Genomic DNA, 16,004 nt, shown 5'->3' on the forward strand with positions numbered 1-16,004 from the left:
CCTGTTCTCTGCGGGTGGGTTCAAATGCAACATGTGTACCATCAATAGCCCCAATAATGTTTGGGATATGTCCCATTGCCCAGAAATCAGTTTTCACTGTGGCCAAATCCTCCACCTGGGGGAAAACGATGTAGCTGCGCATGTGTTTAAATGAGGGCAAACAACATTCTGGCCAGCACTATTGGGAACATTGGCTGAGACATTCCTGCTGCCAAGCTCACTGTCACTTGGAAGGAGCCAGTAGCCAGGAAATGGAGCACAGATAGGACTTGCACAAGAGGGGTGATCCCGGTGGGCTGACGGATAGCAGATATCAGGTCAGGCGCCAATCTGGCACACAGCCCTGTGATTGTGGCCCTGTCCGGTCTATCGGTGAGGAAAATGTGCCTGTCCTACATTGCTGCCAAGTCCACCAGGGGCATCTTCATGGGGGGATGTCTCCATCTCCTATTCATCCTCAGCGGTTACAATCTTGGGGACAAAACGTGAGCAGCTGGTCAGTATTCCATATTTACAAACACCACACTGCATTGCAGGTTGTGACTGCAACAGTATATTGTTGGATAGGCCCAAATGGTGCCTATGTGTACTGTGACGCAGTTAGGTGCCATGGCTTGCCCCTCCCCCTGAAATGGCATCTGCTTCTTCTGTATGAAGGGACATGTGGAAATTAGGTAATTCTGCTGACTTTGTGCGCCGTTGCAGGAGGCGGTCCAGAACTGCTGTGCAACTCCTCATTGGATGCCATTGGGCCCTATAGGTTACCGTGGCCAATGGTTATGTACGCCGGCGGTGACGGTACTCACCGGCGTGGACATGACCGCCATTTACTATCTGTTCACTCACTTGCTATCTGACCTTCAACAGGAGAGGACCTACACTGCAAGTGCTGCTGTGACCTGTGTCTGGAACTGACCATGACTCGTGTCACTGGGAAAAGGGCTCCTGCCTTCACTGCTGCGGAGTTGGAGAGACTGGTGGATGGGGTCCTACCCCAGTTTCGAATGCTGTATGGGCCTCCAGATCAGTAGGTGAGTACACTGTGAGCACGATGCATGGGGCATGAATGCATGGAGTGCTGTGTGTGAGGGCCTCGTGTAGGGGGGCTTGGTGGAAGGGCCTTGGGCAGCGTGCTGCATGTATGGTGGGCAATGTCTGTGCATAAGGTGATGTGAGGGCTATGGTGGGCCAAGAGTGTAGCCGGTAGGACGGTCGGAATGATGCCTTTTCCTATGTGTATTTCTCTGCAGGTCAGCGCCCATCAAAAAAAGGGTATATGGCGTGCCATCGCCAAGGACGTGCAGACCCTGGGGGTCTACGGCAGGCGGAGCACCCACTGTCGGAAACAGTGGAACGACCTGAGACGCTGGGCACGGAAGACAGTGGAGGCCCAGCTGGGGATGGCCTCCCAATGAGGAAGGGGTGCCCGTCGAACCCTGATCCCCCAGATGGCCCGCATACTGGCAGTGGCCTATCCAGAGCTGGATAGGCACTTGGGGGCATCACAGCAGCCACAAGGGGGTGAGTATAGTGCCCCAATATACTACTTGAGCGTGGTGGGGTGTCATCCGGGTGGGGGATGTGGGCCTGTGGGTGCCCCTAGGCCAGGCCGGACATTGCAGGGTAGGTCCCATGTTGGGCAGAGTCTGATGTAAACCTCCTCAAACCAAGGTAGTAGGCATCCACTACTGGGCAGGTGTCTGTGGGTCTCAGGTATACTGCAATTGGCGTTAGGTATCCCTGTCCATGGGATGGTGACTAGCATTGTGACTGTTAGTGCATTGTCTAGTGCGTAGCGCTGTTCCCTGTGTGACTCTATCATGTAGCCCAACTTCTCCCAAGCACACAGGCAGACCAGCATGCACACAAGACAACACACAGGAGTTGCTCAGGAAAACACAAACACCACACATCACCCCACAGGCACTCACACAAACACCATCCAGATGCAGACATACCAACATCCACTGCCTCCACTGTGTTCCCCTCCTCCTCGTCCTCCTCCCTCCCAGTTGCGTCTACACTCACACCTGCATGCACTACATCCTCATCCACTCCAACCATCAGCATCACTCCTATCACTACACGCCCCTCACTGGCAGTCACCACCCCCACATCCATGCACACGTCCCCTGTGTCCTCTCCCACTGTGTCTGTGCCCCCTCCTCCCAAAGTACACAAACGCAAGCACTCAGACACCCAACAGCCATCCACCTCACAACAGCATCCAGCCCAGGCACCTGCACCCAAACACAGCAGACAGACACCTCCTACAACCCATTCCTCCACTCCCAAACCTTCACCCTCTTCCCACCCCAATGTCCCTAAGAAGCTTTTCCTCTCCACCGTTGACCTCTTCCCTACCACTCCCCCCATCCTTCATGTCGGGCCAGGGTGATCAGAATCCAGGCGAGCACCTCAGCCACCCAGTCAACGGCCACAGTAGTGTTGACAGCTACTGCAGGTGAGAGAAGATCCTGGGCACCAGGCAGCAACACTGAAAGGGTTCCTGCAAAAGGTGCTTCAAGGAAGTGCAAGGAGGCACCACCAGCTGTGACAGGGAAGGGCAAGGAGGTACCACCAGCTGCGACAGGTAAGGGCAAGGAGGAACCACTAGCAGCGTCTAGGAAGGGCAAAGAGGCACCACCAGCTGCGACAGGGAAGGACAAGGAGCAATCCCCAGCTGCTGACAGGAAGGGCAAGTGGCCTGCACCAGCAGGCAGGAAGGACAGGAGGCCTGGTGCTGGGACTCATTCGGAGCCCCCACCACCAACCATGCTGGTTCAGCTGTCCAAAGCTGCAAGGGAAGGTCTGGAGCCTCCCCCCACCACTGCCAGCACTGCCACCAGCACCGTCATCAGCACCACTGCCAGGACCGCCACCAGCACCACTGCCAGCAGCAGCAGCCCCAGTTGGCAGCCGCCCAAGGCTGCAGGAGATGGGCTGGAGCCTCCCCCCACCACTGCCAGCCCTGACACCAGCACCGCCACTGCCACCACTGAGCAGCCATCAAAGCCGGCAGACAGTGTGTCGTCCAGCCTCCATGGGATGTTGTGCGTCCTGGCCCCTGAAATCCTGTGGGTCTGACACCCAGGTAAGAGACTGTGACCTTGCACTCCCCAAGATCTACATCATAGGGCACAATGCACCCTCCAGAACCAGTGGAAGAAGCCATCCACTCACCCCATCCTTCACAGTATGAAGCACACTGGGCACAATGCCCCCTCCAGAGCCAGTGGAGAAGCCATCCACTCACACCCTCCTTCCCAGGATGAAGCACACTGGGCACAATGCCCCCTCCAGAACCAGTGGAAGAAGCCATCCACTCACCCCGTCCTTCCCAGGATGAAGCACACTGGGCACAATGCCCCCTCCAGAACCAGTGGAGAAGCCAGCCACTCACCCCATCCTTCCCAGGATGAACGACACTGGGCACAATGCCCCCTCCAGAACCAGTGGAAGAAGCCATCCACTCACCCCATCCTTCCCAGGATGAAGCACACTGGGCACAATGCCCTTTCCAGAACCAGTGGAGAAGCCATCCTCTAGAGAGACTGTAGCCTTGTACATCCCAGGACCAAGCAGTGGGCAAACCACCCACTTGAGTGACTGTGGCCTTGGGCTCCCCAGGACCAAGCAGTGGGTAAACCACCCACATGGGAGACTGTGGCCTTGCACTCCCCAGGACCAAGCAGTGGGCAAACCACCCACTTGAGAGACTGTGGCTTTGCACTCCCCAGGACAGCGCACAGGGCATGTTGTTCCCTCCAAAGCAAGTGGGCAAATCACCCACTTGAGAGACTGTGGCCTTGCACTCCCCAGGACAGCACACAGGGCATGTTGCCCCCTCCAGGATCAGTGGTGTTGTACCATCTTCCAGCTAAGGTGCCCCCAATCCCCGTCCCCCAGAGGTGCCTGTGTATTTTCAACCTGATGCCCCTGCAGTGTTCTCTCCGTGTTGTTGCAGGAGTGGGGTGGGGCCTTGGCCTATGTGTTGAGGCCCTGCGGCACACGGACATTGAGGACTGGGCAGTGTCCCTACATTTGTAAATATGTATATACATTTGTATTTGGATGCACTTATTCATGTTATTTTATCGCATTACACTCACTTTCTTCAAATCATTTTGTCCTTGCATTATTCCTGAGAGGTACGGGGGAATATGTAATGTTACTGCATCTGGTTGTGTGTATGGTGTTGGGGGTGGGGGGGTTGCATGTTGCGTGTGTGTGTCACTCTCTTTTTCCTCCCCCCTCCCTTGTGTGCTAGGCGGCAGTACTCACTGTGGTCGTCTTCACCAGGGTTGATGTTCATAAAGCAGCAGAATGTAGATGAGCATCGGAAATATGTGGAGCTCGGGCTCCATGGCGTTGTGGTTGTTCCCTGAGTCTCCACAGGTGAGTCCTTTGACTTCTGTGCAGTGTTTCCGCCATGCTTTTGATGTCGTTGGTACTGCCCAGATAAAATTGTGAATAGGCCGGTCGTAATAGTGTGGGCGGTACATTGTCTTCTGCCTAGCTGTTACCGCCGTGGTGCTTGTTGTTTCTGTTGTGGCGGTCGGTGTGTTAAAGTGGCTGTCTGTCTGAGCGGTTCCTGCCGTGGTCATAATTCCATTTTGGTTACCGCCGGCCTGTTGGTGGTATTACCGCGCTTTATCACCGACCGCCAGGGTTGTAATGAGGGCCATAGTGTGTGTTAGTGGATAACCTAGGAGACAGCTCCTGGATGATGTAGATTTATATTAGCGGATAACGTAGGAGACAGCTCCTGGAAGACACACTAGGTGTATTAGCGGATAAGATAAGAGACAGCTCCTGGAAGACACACTATGGCCCTAATTACAACTGTGGCGGTCAGTGTTAAAGTAACACAGCAAACAGGCCAGCGGTAAAAAAAATGGGATCACGACCACGGCGGAAACCACCAACACAGACAGCCACTTTAACACTCCGACCGCCACGCCAGTAGCAACAAACACCACTGCAGTTACTGCCAACTGACAGGCGGAAGACAATGTACTGTCCACCCCATCACAACCCGCCAATCCGCCAGCTTTTCCAGGGCGGTACCAGCGCCATCAAAAGTACTGCGGAAACAGAACACTGAAGATAAGCGACTCACCTCCCGACACTCAACGAAGAACCAGGACGCCATGGAGCCCAAGTTACAGGTCCTGCCCATGCTGGTGTACCTCCTCATCCAACAGGAATACCAAAGGCGGTGGCGATGACCATGGTGAGTACTGCACCTAGTACACAGGGGAGGGGGGAAGGAAAAAGAGAGTGACACACACATGCAACATGCAACACCCTCGCCCACAACACCATACACACAAACACATGCAACAACATTACATTCACACCCCATAACCCTCTGGAAGAATGCAAGGACAAAAGGAATTGAATTAAATCAGTGATATATTAGAAATAGGCAGATATACATAACGAATAGAAAAACAGTATTAAAAAAATTTACAATATTATAGGTCATACATTGTTCTTTCAAAATGTCCTTGGGCCACTGGGCTAAAAATCATGGGCCAAGCCCACACTTGTCTCCTGCCTCAATGCGGAGAGAACACTGCAGGGGCATCAGGTCGAAGAAACACAGGCACCTTAGGGGGATGGGGAGGGTGTGGGGCACCTCAGCCGGAAGATGGGACAACGCCACTGCTCCTGGAGGGGGCTCCATGTCCACTGCTTGGTCCTGGGGAGTGCAAGGCCACAGTCTCTCAAGTGGATGGTTTGCCCCTTGCTTGCTCCTGGGGAGTGCAAAGCCACAGTCTCTCAAGTGGGCGCTTTGCCCACTGCTTGGTCCTGGGAAGTGCAAAGCCACAGTCTCTCTAGTGGATCCATAGCTCCACTGGTTCTAGAGGGGGCCTTGTGCCGAGTGTGCTTCATCCTGCCAAGGAGGGGGTGAGTGGATGCATATCTCCACTGGTTCTGGAGAGGGCCTTGTGCCCAGTGTGCTTCATCCTGCTGAGGAGGAGGTGAGTGGATGCATATCTCCACTGGTTCTGGAGGGGGCCTTGTGCCCACTGTTCCATCACTTGGGGTGTGGCAGTTCACATTCCTTCACCTGGGTGTATGAGGCACGAGATTTGCAGGGACCAGGTTGCATGATAGTCCATGGAGGCAGGGTTACACTCCATACTGCGGCGGCTAAGGCTTCAAACAGGTGGTAGTGCCGAGGCTGGTGGGGGTGCTGCCCGTGGTGGTGGGAGGCGCCAGCCCATCTCCTGCAGCCTCGGAAGGCTGCCCACGGGGTGCTGCTGTTGGTAGTGGTCCTCCTGTCAGCGGTGCAGGTGGCGGTGTTTGCGGCGGTGCTTGTGGTGGGGCTGCTGCCAGTGCTGACCATGGTGCAGGTGCCAGTGCTGCCAGTGGTGGAGGGAGGCTCCAGCCCTTCTCCTGCAGCCTTGGACGGCTGCTCATTGGGGATGCTGCTGCTGACAGTAGTAGTGCTAGCGGCGGTGCAGGTGGCAGTGCAGGTGGCAGTGCTTGTGGAGGTGCTTGCAGCGGGGCTGCTGCCGGTGCTGCCCGTGGTGCAGGTGACGGGGCTTGCGGTTGAGCTGGGGGGGCACCAGGCCTTCACCTGCAGCCTCCGATGGGTGAAGTACCTTGCCTTGGGTTTTCTGCCCCTTCCTCACCTTGGCAGAGGCTGTTGTGACCTTGGCTCTGGATGCTGGAGTTTTGGAGGAGGCCTTGCTGGGTGGGTCGTGCTCCTTGCCCTTGCTGCATGCTGTCCCCTTCTTCACCTTGGCAGGTGGCGGAATGGTTTTGTCCTTTGCAGGGGTTGGTGGCACACTGCCTGGGCTGACGGGTGCCCCCTTTGAGCCTCTGTGAGTAGCAGGTACCCTATTGGATGCCGACTTGGTGGCTGAGGTGCTGCCTTGGGTTCTGAACTCTCTGGTCAGGGGGAGAAGGACAGAGAGGGGTAGGGAAAAGATCAACGTTTGCCAGGAAAAGCTTTTTAGACACACTGGGACAGGAAGAGGGAGAGGATTTGAAAGTGGAGGAAGAGGGAGTGGTTGTAGGAGGTGTCTGTCTGCTGAGTTTGGGTGAAGGTCATGGGCTGGATGCTGTTGTGAGGTGGATGGATGTTGGGTGGGTGGGTGCTTGCGTTTGTGTAGTTTGGGAGGAGGGGTCACAGACACACTGGGAGAGGACACACGGGAGGTGTGCATGGATGTGGGGATGGTGACTGCAAGTGAGGGGTGAGTAGTGATAGGCGTGCTGGTGATGGTTGGAGTGGATGAGGATGTAGAGCATGCAGGTGTGAGTGGAGACGATACCGGGAGGGAGGTGGACAAGGAGGAGGAGAGGGACACAGTGGAGGCACTGGATGTTGGTGTGTCTGCATCTGGATGGTGCTTGTGTGAATGCCTGTGAGATGATGTGTGGTGCTTTTGTTTGCCTGAGCCACTTCTGTGTGTTGACCTGGGTGAATGCTGGTCTGAAGGTGTGATTGGGATAGGCTGGGGTTGAGGGGATTGGGACTGGCCAGAGGAAGTTGGAGGGGGGAGGCTAAAGACAGGGACAATGGGTGACATCAGTGCAGAAGCCAGAGCCTGAAATGCTCTCTGTTGGACCGCCACGCCAGAGTGAATGCCCTCCAGGTATTCATTTGTTTGTTGCAAATGCCTCTCGACACCATGGATGGCATTCAGAATGGTTGACTGCCCAACAGTCTCAGGAGGTCAATAGCCTCCTCACTGAGGGCAGCAGGGCTGACTGGGGCAGGGCCTGAGGTGCCTGGGGCGAAGGAGATGCCCACCCTCCTGGGTGAGCGGGCACAGGAAACATGCTGAGGGGCTGCTGGGAGGGCGGTCCGGGTAGGGGGTGTGGTGGTTGTACCTGTTGTTGGGGTGGGCACAGAGGTGTCCGCTTCCATCGGAGGAGGAGTCGCTGTCTGTGGTCTCCCCTCCTGTCCCGTCGTGGTACTCACCTCGCCCTCCGTCCCACTGGTGCCCTCACCCTCGGTGGATTCAGCTTCCAGGCCCATGTGGGATGCATCTCCCTCCGTCGCCGGTGCCTCTGCTCCTCCGCCAGATTATGCTAATGCACGCAAGGACAGGGTAACAAAAGAAAAAGGGGGGGAGAGACAGAGGATACACTTGGTAAATGCCGGCAACACCACTACCGTTGGCGTACACAACACACAGGTAGCAGTCCTATGCACTAGGCCATGACCAACCATTTACTAAGATAGTCACCAGCCCATGGGGTACAATGCCTAACGCCATTAGCTGCAAACCTGAAATCCACAGAACCCTGCCCTGTAGTAGATGCCCACTAACACTTTTGGGGTAGGAGTGCTTCAGAGCCTGACCAACAGGGGACCTACCCTGCCATCTTCGCCCTGGCCTAGGGGCACCCATAGCCCACATCCCCCACCAAGATACCTCTTAACGCACGCAAAGTCAGGATTCAGAATATGTACTCACCCCCTTGGGGCTGCTGTGATGCCTTCAAGCGCCCATCCAACTCCAGATAGGGCACTGCCAGGATACGGAGCATCAGGGGTGTCGTGGTGCGACGGGCACCCCTTCCTCGTTGGGAGGCCAGCCCCAGCTTGGCCTCCGCCATCTTCTTTGCCCAGCGGCGCAGGTCCTCCCACCTCTTACGGCTGTGGGTGCTCCGCCTGTGAAAGACCCCCAGGGTCCGCACCTCCTTGGCGATGGCATGCCAAATACCCTTTTTCTAGTGGCTGCTGACCTGCATGGAAAAGACAGCAGAAAGGGGAATTGTTCAACCGTCCGGACCATCACAGTAATGGCCCACCATATCCCTCCCATCCCCTGACCCACATGCATTGACCACCTTACATGCAGCTCGCTGGCCAGGACTTCTCTGTTCCCACCACATGTGGCTTACACACACAGCACTCCATACATTCATGGCCCACGCATCATGCTCACAGTATACTCACCTGTTTGTCTGGAGGACCGTAGAGTAACGTGTACTGAGGTAGGACCCCATCCATCCGTTTCTCCAACTCCTCCGCAGTGAAGGCAGGGGCCCTTTCCCCAGACATATGACCCATTGTCGCTTCCAGACACAGGTCACAGCAGCACTTGCAGTGTAGGTCCTCTCCTGTTGAAGGTCAGGTAGCAAGTGAGTGAACAGACAGAAAATGTCGGAGACGTCCATGGCGGTGCGTACCTTCACCACCGGCGTACATCGCCATTGGCTCCTGGAACCCATAGGGCCCAATGATAACCAATGCGAAGTTGCGCGGCGGTCTTCGACCGCCTACCGCGACGGCGCACAACGCCAGTGCAATTACCTCATTTCCACTTTTCCCTCCTCACAGGTCAGGCAGCCGCCATTTCAGGGGGCACAGGGCATGGCACCTAACTGCGTCACAGCAGACATTGGCACAGCAACTGATTGTCGGATTCACATCTTGTTTCTGTAAAGTAAACATATAATCAGTAGTGCAATAGATGTGTGAATATGATCATCTGCTCACCGTTTTCTTCCATGGGCTTCAACCGCTGAGGCTGAATATGAGATGGCGGCATTCTTCAGTGTACAGACCCCTTGTGGACCTTGCGACAATGGAGGACAGACACATTATCCTAACCTACAGATTTGATCGTGCCACAATCCTAGAACTGTGTGCCCAATTGGAGCCAGACCTGATATCAGCTATCTGCCAGCCCACAGGTATCCCCCCTCTAGTGCAGGTCCTGTCAGTGCTCCATTTTCTGGCAAGTGGTTCCTTCCAAACAACAGTAGCCATGGCATCATGGATGTCCCAGCCAGTGTTCTCCAATGTGTTGACCAGAGTGTTGTCAGCCCTGCTGAAACACATGCGCAGCTACATCGTATTCCCCCAGGTGGAGGATTTGGCCACAGTGAAAGCTGACTTTTATGCCCTGGGACATATCCCCAACATCATTGGTGCCATTGATGGTACACATGTGGCATTTCTCCCCCCTGGAGAAATGAACAACTTTTCAGGAATAGAAAAAGCTATCACTCTATGAATGTGCAGATGGTGTGTTTGGCGGACGAGTACATCTCCCATGTGAATGCCAAATATCCTGGCTCTGTGCATGACGCCTTTATCTTGAAGAATAGCGGCATTCCATATGTGATGGGCCAACTCTAGAGGCACCAGATGTGGATAATAGGTGAGCCCAAGATCCCCACACAGTATAAGTAGGTGTCTGGGTATGGGGTTGTCCCTAAGCGTTAGTGTGTGTCTAACAGTTGTCCCTCGATATTTGCAGGTGACTCTGGTTACCCCAACCTCTCATGGCTACTGGCCCCAGTGAGGAATGCCAGGACAAGGGCAGAGGAATGTTACAATGAGGCACATGGGCATACAAGAAGGATTATTGAAAGGACCTTCGGGCTCCTAAAGGCCAGGTTCCGTTGCCTCCATCTGGCAGGTGGCTCCCTGTGCTACTCACCCAAGAAGGTGTGCCAGATCATTGTTGCATGTTGCACAACCTGGCCTTGAGACGCCAGGTGCCTTTTCTGTAGGAGGATGTGCCTGGAGATGGTCTTGTGGCAGTGGTGGAGCCTGTGGACAGTGAGGAAGAGGAGGCAGAGGAAGAAGATGTTGACAACAGAAGCAATACAATTCAGCAGTACTTCCAGTGACACACAGGTAAGACACTGTAACTTCACTTTACATTTCAGTTTTCTGTTGGACATTGTACATGGCAGCCTGTTTCCCTATGTCTATGGCCACTGACTGTACCCTTTGGCATCTCTAATTTCAGATCTATGTGCCCCACTCTGGCTCCTGCTCTGTGTACTGCTGCCCACCAAAGGTCATTTCAAAGTATATTTCACTGTACATTTGAGTTGAAATGCTGTGATAATGTTGTACTAATACATATGTGAATCATTTGACAGACTCCAGATTAGTATTTGTTCAAAGGGTGTTTATTTAAGTGCTCATAAGTAGAGGGGGATGTGCAATGGGCTGGGCTGATGGTGGAGGAAAGTCCAGGGTAGAGTCCAGTCTTTTGGTATCACAGGTGCATTGTCCAATGGGGCAAAGGAAGGGGAGTAATGGAAGTTCAAGGTGGACAGGGTGACAGAGTAGGACAGATGGGTGACAATCAGGAAAGTCCTATTTTCTGCAGGGGTCTTGGCAATGTTCTCTGGCTTCTGCCTGGATCGCAGGGACCATTTGCGGGGTGTTTCTCCTTCTGCAGGGGCTGGGGTGCTGGTGGCCTATTGTTCATTTGGTGGGGCCTCCTGTCACTAGCACTGGCAGAGGTGGAGGGCTGTTCTTCAGCGTGGCTAGTGTCAGGGGCCTGTTGTTGTGCCACTGCCTCCCTCATGGTCTTGCCCATGTCAGCCAGCACCCCTGCAATGGTGACCAGGATGGCGTAGATGTTTTTCAGGTCCCCTCTGATCCCCAGGTACTGTCACTCCTGCAGCCGCTGGGTCTCCTGAAACTTGTCCAGTATCTGGCCCATCGTTTCCTGGGAATGGTGGTATGCTCCCAGGATATTGGAGAGTGCCTTGTGGAGAGTGGGTTCCCTGGGCCTGCCCTCCCCCTACCGCACAGCAGTCCTCCCAGCTTTCCTGTTGTCCTGTGCCTCTGTCCCCTGAACTGTGTGCCCACTGAACTAAGGTCCCTGATTGTCCTGGGTTTGTGGGGTTGCCTGGGGTCCCTGTAGTGGTGGACACTGCTGATTGACGTGTCCTGGGGACAGAGGCATGGGCCCACTGGGTGGGAGCTGTGGTGGTGTTTCGTGAGGGGGGAGGGTCTGTGGTGGGTTGGGACTGTGGCAGGGGAACTGACTGTCCAGAGGTCCCGTATGGGCCAGGTTGGTCATCCTGATCCAGGTGTGCAGAGCTGCCGTCGTCACTGTGGGCCTCTTCAGGGGGGGACTGGATGTAGCTGGCACCTCCTCTCCGGTGACGTTGAGTATGGGTCCTGTGGGGATGCAAATGCAGTGTTTTTGTATCTACGTGTACCATCTTGTGCATGGGTGTGTTTCCGTGTATGATTGTGATTTCCCTGTCAGCTTGGCCTTCTGTGAGTGGTGATTCTGTGGGCTGGGTGAGTCTCTGTACTGGGCATGCATGTCTGTGTTGGGGGTCCATGCATTGGTGTTACATGCAGGGCTTGGTATTGGGATGGGTGGGTTGTGATGGAGGGGTATATTTGAGGTGGTGGAGTGATGTGGGTGAGGGTAGGGGTAGGAGTTTGTGATGGCATGCAGGTAGGGTGGGGGATATAAATCAGTAAAGATTTGACTTATCAGAGTCCAGTTCTCCTGATACTCCTGCGAGGCCCTCAGGATGCATTATTGCCAAGACTTGCTCCTCCCATGTTGTTAGTTGTGGGGGAGGAGGTGGGGGTCCACCATCAGTCCTCTGTACTGCTACCTGGTGTCTTGCAACCACGGAATGCACATTCCCCCTAGGTCGTTCCACCTCTTCCTGATGTCATCCCTTGTTCTGGGGTGCTGTCCCACGGCATTGACCCTGTCCACGATTCTCCGCCATAGCTCCATCTTCCTTGTAATGGATGTCTGGTGCACCTGTGATCCGAATAGCTGTGGCTCTACCCGGATGATTTCCTCTACCATGACCCTTAGCTCCTCCTCTGAAAACCTGGTGTGACTTTGGGGTGCCATGGATGTGGTGTGAGTGATATGTGTGAGGATGTGTGGGGTGATGTGTTGGGGTGTATGCTGTGATGTGCGTGGATGATGTATGGGTGATGGTGTTCTGTGCCTCTGATTGATTGGGTGCTCCTGGCTTGTCTCTCTGTGTTTGCTATCTTTTTTTTCATAGAAAGGGTTGTGGGTAATGTAGGTGTGTGTTTTATAGTGGTGTGAGTGTGTGGGTGTGGTGTGTGTATATGTGTCAGGTGTGTGTGGTTTGAATTGTCCAATGTGGTGTAGTTTTGTAAATGTGTGTGTTTTGAGCGTGGCGGTGGGTACTGCCAATGGTTTACTGCGTTTGAAAGACCACTGCGGTGATTCATGGGTCGTGATTCTGTGGGCGTATTCCTGTTGGCGTAACGGTGTGGGTTTTGCTATTGCCAGTTTATCACTGACCTTTGGGCTGGAGGACTTGTGTGGGTGTCTGTATAGTGGCAGAATTCTCAGTGTGGGTCATAATACCCATAGCGGAATACCGCCGCGGTGACGGTATGTTGGCGGCCATCAGCACGGTCGTAGATGGCATTTACCACCAGGGTTGTAATGAGGGCCTATGTGTATTAGCGGATAACCTAGGAGATAGCTCCTGGAAGTCACACTAGGTGTATTAGTGGATAACCTATGAGATAGCTCCTGGAAGACACACTAGGTGTATTAGAGGATAACCTAGGAGACAGCTCCTGGAAGACACATTAGGTTTGATAGGGGATAACCTAGGAGACAGCTCCTGGATGACGTAGGTGTGTGATAGCGGATAACCTAGGAAATAGCTCCTAGAAGGGACAGTTAGTGTCCATTAGGTATCCCAGTTAGTTCCAGAGAGTGAGAGTAGAAAGTGGGGTGAATCAGGTAACGTGTAAAGTCTGACAGGAGGCAAAGGAACGACCAACTGCTCGGTGTCCATTGACTTTACCCGGAGCACAGTCAGACCTTTTGATGAAAACTGGAAAAAGCGTAATAATAATAATGACTAAAATATGTGATGTTAACAATGTGTAATAAGGATGATAAAAAGAATGTGATCTTTCATAATCATAGTGAGCAAATTCTAGAGAAAAGGCACGGATGCTCGCCAGTGGTTATAAAATCTAAAAAGAGTGAGGAAGAGAGAGTGCGAGATCTTTGTCATATTTTTTATATCTGGATAGAAAAACTTGAAGTGTCCTGGGAGTGGGGACAAGAATTAAAATGAGACGATTAGTGAGATTGATAATTCCCTGTGGCAGGAAGTAGACACCCTTGATTTAGTTTTACCATTTCAATGGGGTCACGGCAACCCCCATGTCCGTGTGACACTCCTCGGTTCCACATAATAACACAGGAGATTATTGTATTAGAAGCGCTCTTAGGCACATTTTTCACAGATTTATAAGAGTCTGGGGTTCTAGGTGAAGAAAGGGACGTTATGTCCCCAAGTGCCACTGCTGATAATTCTCATTCATAATAGGTTGTAACTTGTATTGTGTTAGGTAATAATCTATTTTGTCTCCTATAAATGCACCTACAGCCAACATTGAGTTAGAAGAAGTGCTATACAGGTTAGCGATATTGACAAAGAACACATATATAGTAGTGAGGGAGATGCAGAGTAGTGAGAGTACACAAGGAGTGGGTGGTAATAAAGAGTATATAGACATATAGGAAGCGTATATCTTGGGGAAAATCATGGACGCTCCCCTGGAACATATGATAAAAGAATTTTCATCTGACAAGAAGAAAATACAGAAATATTGTAAGCAATGGTATAGAGATACCAAAGACCATGCTCAGCTATGGCCTGAGGAAGGGACATTTAATGAGGACATAGTTGAACAGACATTGACTTACATTAAATCTAAATATCAAAATAAAAAGAGAAAGACGAGGGAAGCTATTTTGTCGTTATGGCATGTTTTCTGCGATACAAATACAAATATAAAATTGACAATGTTAGAAAAGACAGTGACACAAGCACAAGAAATATCGACAGAAGGGGCTCTTGAGGGACCCCCACCATATGGTCTCTATCTTATTTGGCCAGCGGCCAGGTATCAGGATCCAGGACTGGTCGAATTTGAGGAAGGTGAGACAGGTGAAGGAGGTGAAGAGAACGCCTAGCCTTGTCCTGACAGCTCCTCGGGCAGAGTATGAACAGAGAAAAAAGGAAAGAGCAATACCTAGAGTGCAACGCACTGGAGAATGGGCAGAAAAATTTGAGAATGTTGACCCTCTTTGAGGGCAATGGACTACTGGGCAGATTATTCTCAAATTGGGAGATACATCTGCAAGTACATTGAGAGAGGCAGCAGGAGAGTGGAAGTTGGAAGAAAGAGAGAAGGAATAAGATGTGGAAATGTCACAATATGATAGATATTTAGAAGAAACAAGAAGGGAAGTAGGAGCAGAGGCAGCAGTTGAGGATTGGAATGACGAGTCTGATACAAATGAGGGCACAGCAGGAAGAGACAGAAGCCTGTATAACTTTCGACCCCGTACTATACGAAGGTTACAATTAATAGCACAAGGCTCGGGAGAGATAAAGAGAAAGTAAATTCTAAAAACAACCAAATTAAGGTTGTCACCTATTGAGACAATAGAACGGGAAGAGGGCAGGTATTTTTGCCAACCCTTTTCAGATGAATTAGCAAAATGGACTGAACAAGAGGGTAAAAAAACATGTCCGACAGGGTTTTTCCAACCCTATGATTTAGCTATAGCAGAAGACTGTATACGGCAGGGACAGGGTGTCCCAGGTTGGGATTATCCATACATGCAAGAGTGTCTTGCAGTTTGGGAGATGTATGTCGAAGACAAACCGACTGAAGTGATATGCAGTAATAGGCCAGACCTGTGGATAGGTCGCAGGTTAACAGGTTCCCCGGCTATCACTCAACTGTCTCTTCTTTTTAAGGGAGTGCAGGTACCAACATACGTGCCTTGGCCACAGATGGACAAAGAAAATTTAAAGAGAGCACTGCCCCCACTATCTGAAGGTGCAGGAAAATGGATAGGGAGTTTTGAAATCACACTGCTGGAGTGAACCTTGCTCTGGGTGATGTCAAGGGTTTGTTGATTTTCTGACAGGAGATGAGGTAATTACTATATTTATGACAGCAGGACTTCCTCAAGTTACGTTGACAAATACACAGTTTAACACATCTTCCTTTAATAATGTCCGCCAGCGTGTTTGGGATGCGCTGCAGCAGACATATCCAGATAGGCCAGATATTGGAGCTCACATGGCAGAAAGTATTAAGCCATCTGAGGACATTGCAGAGTTTATTACGAGAATGAAAGAGCAGTGGATACAGGAGGTAGGATGTAATTGGGAGAATAGGGAAGGAAATGCACTTTTATTTTATAATGTGCTGAATAGAGGCC

The sequence above is a fragment of the Pleurodeles waltl genome, chromosome 5 (assembly GCF_031143425.1).
Source record: "Pleurodeles waltl isolate 20211129_DDA chromosome 5, aPleWal1.hap1.20221129, whole genome shotgun sequence".
Lineage (NCBI taxonomy): Eukaryota > Metazoa > Chordata > Amphibia > Caudata > Salamandridae > Pleurodeles > Pleurodeles waltl.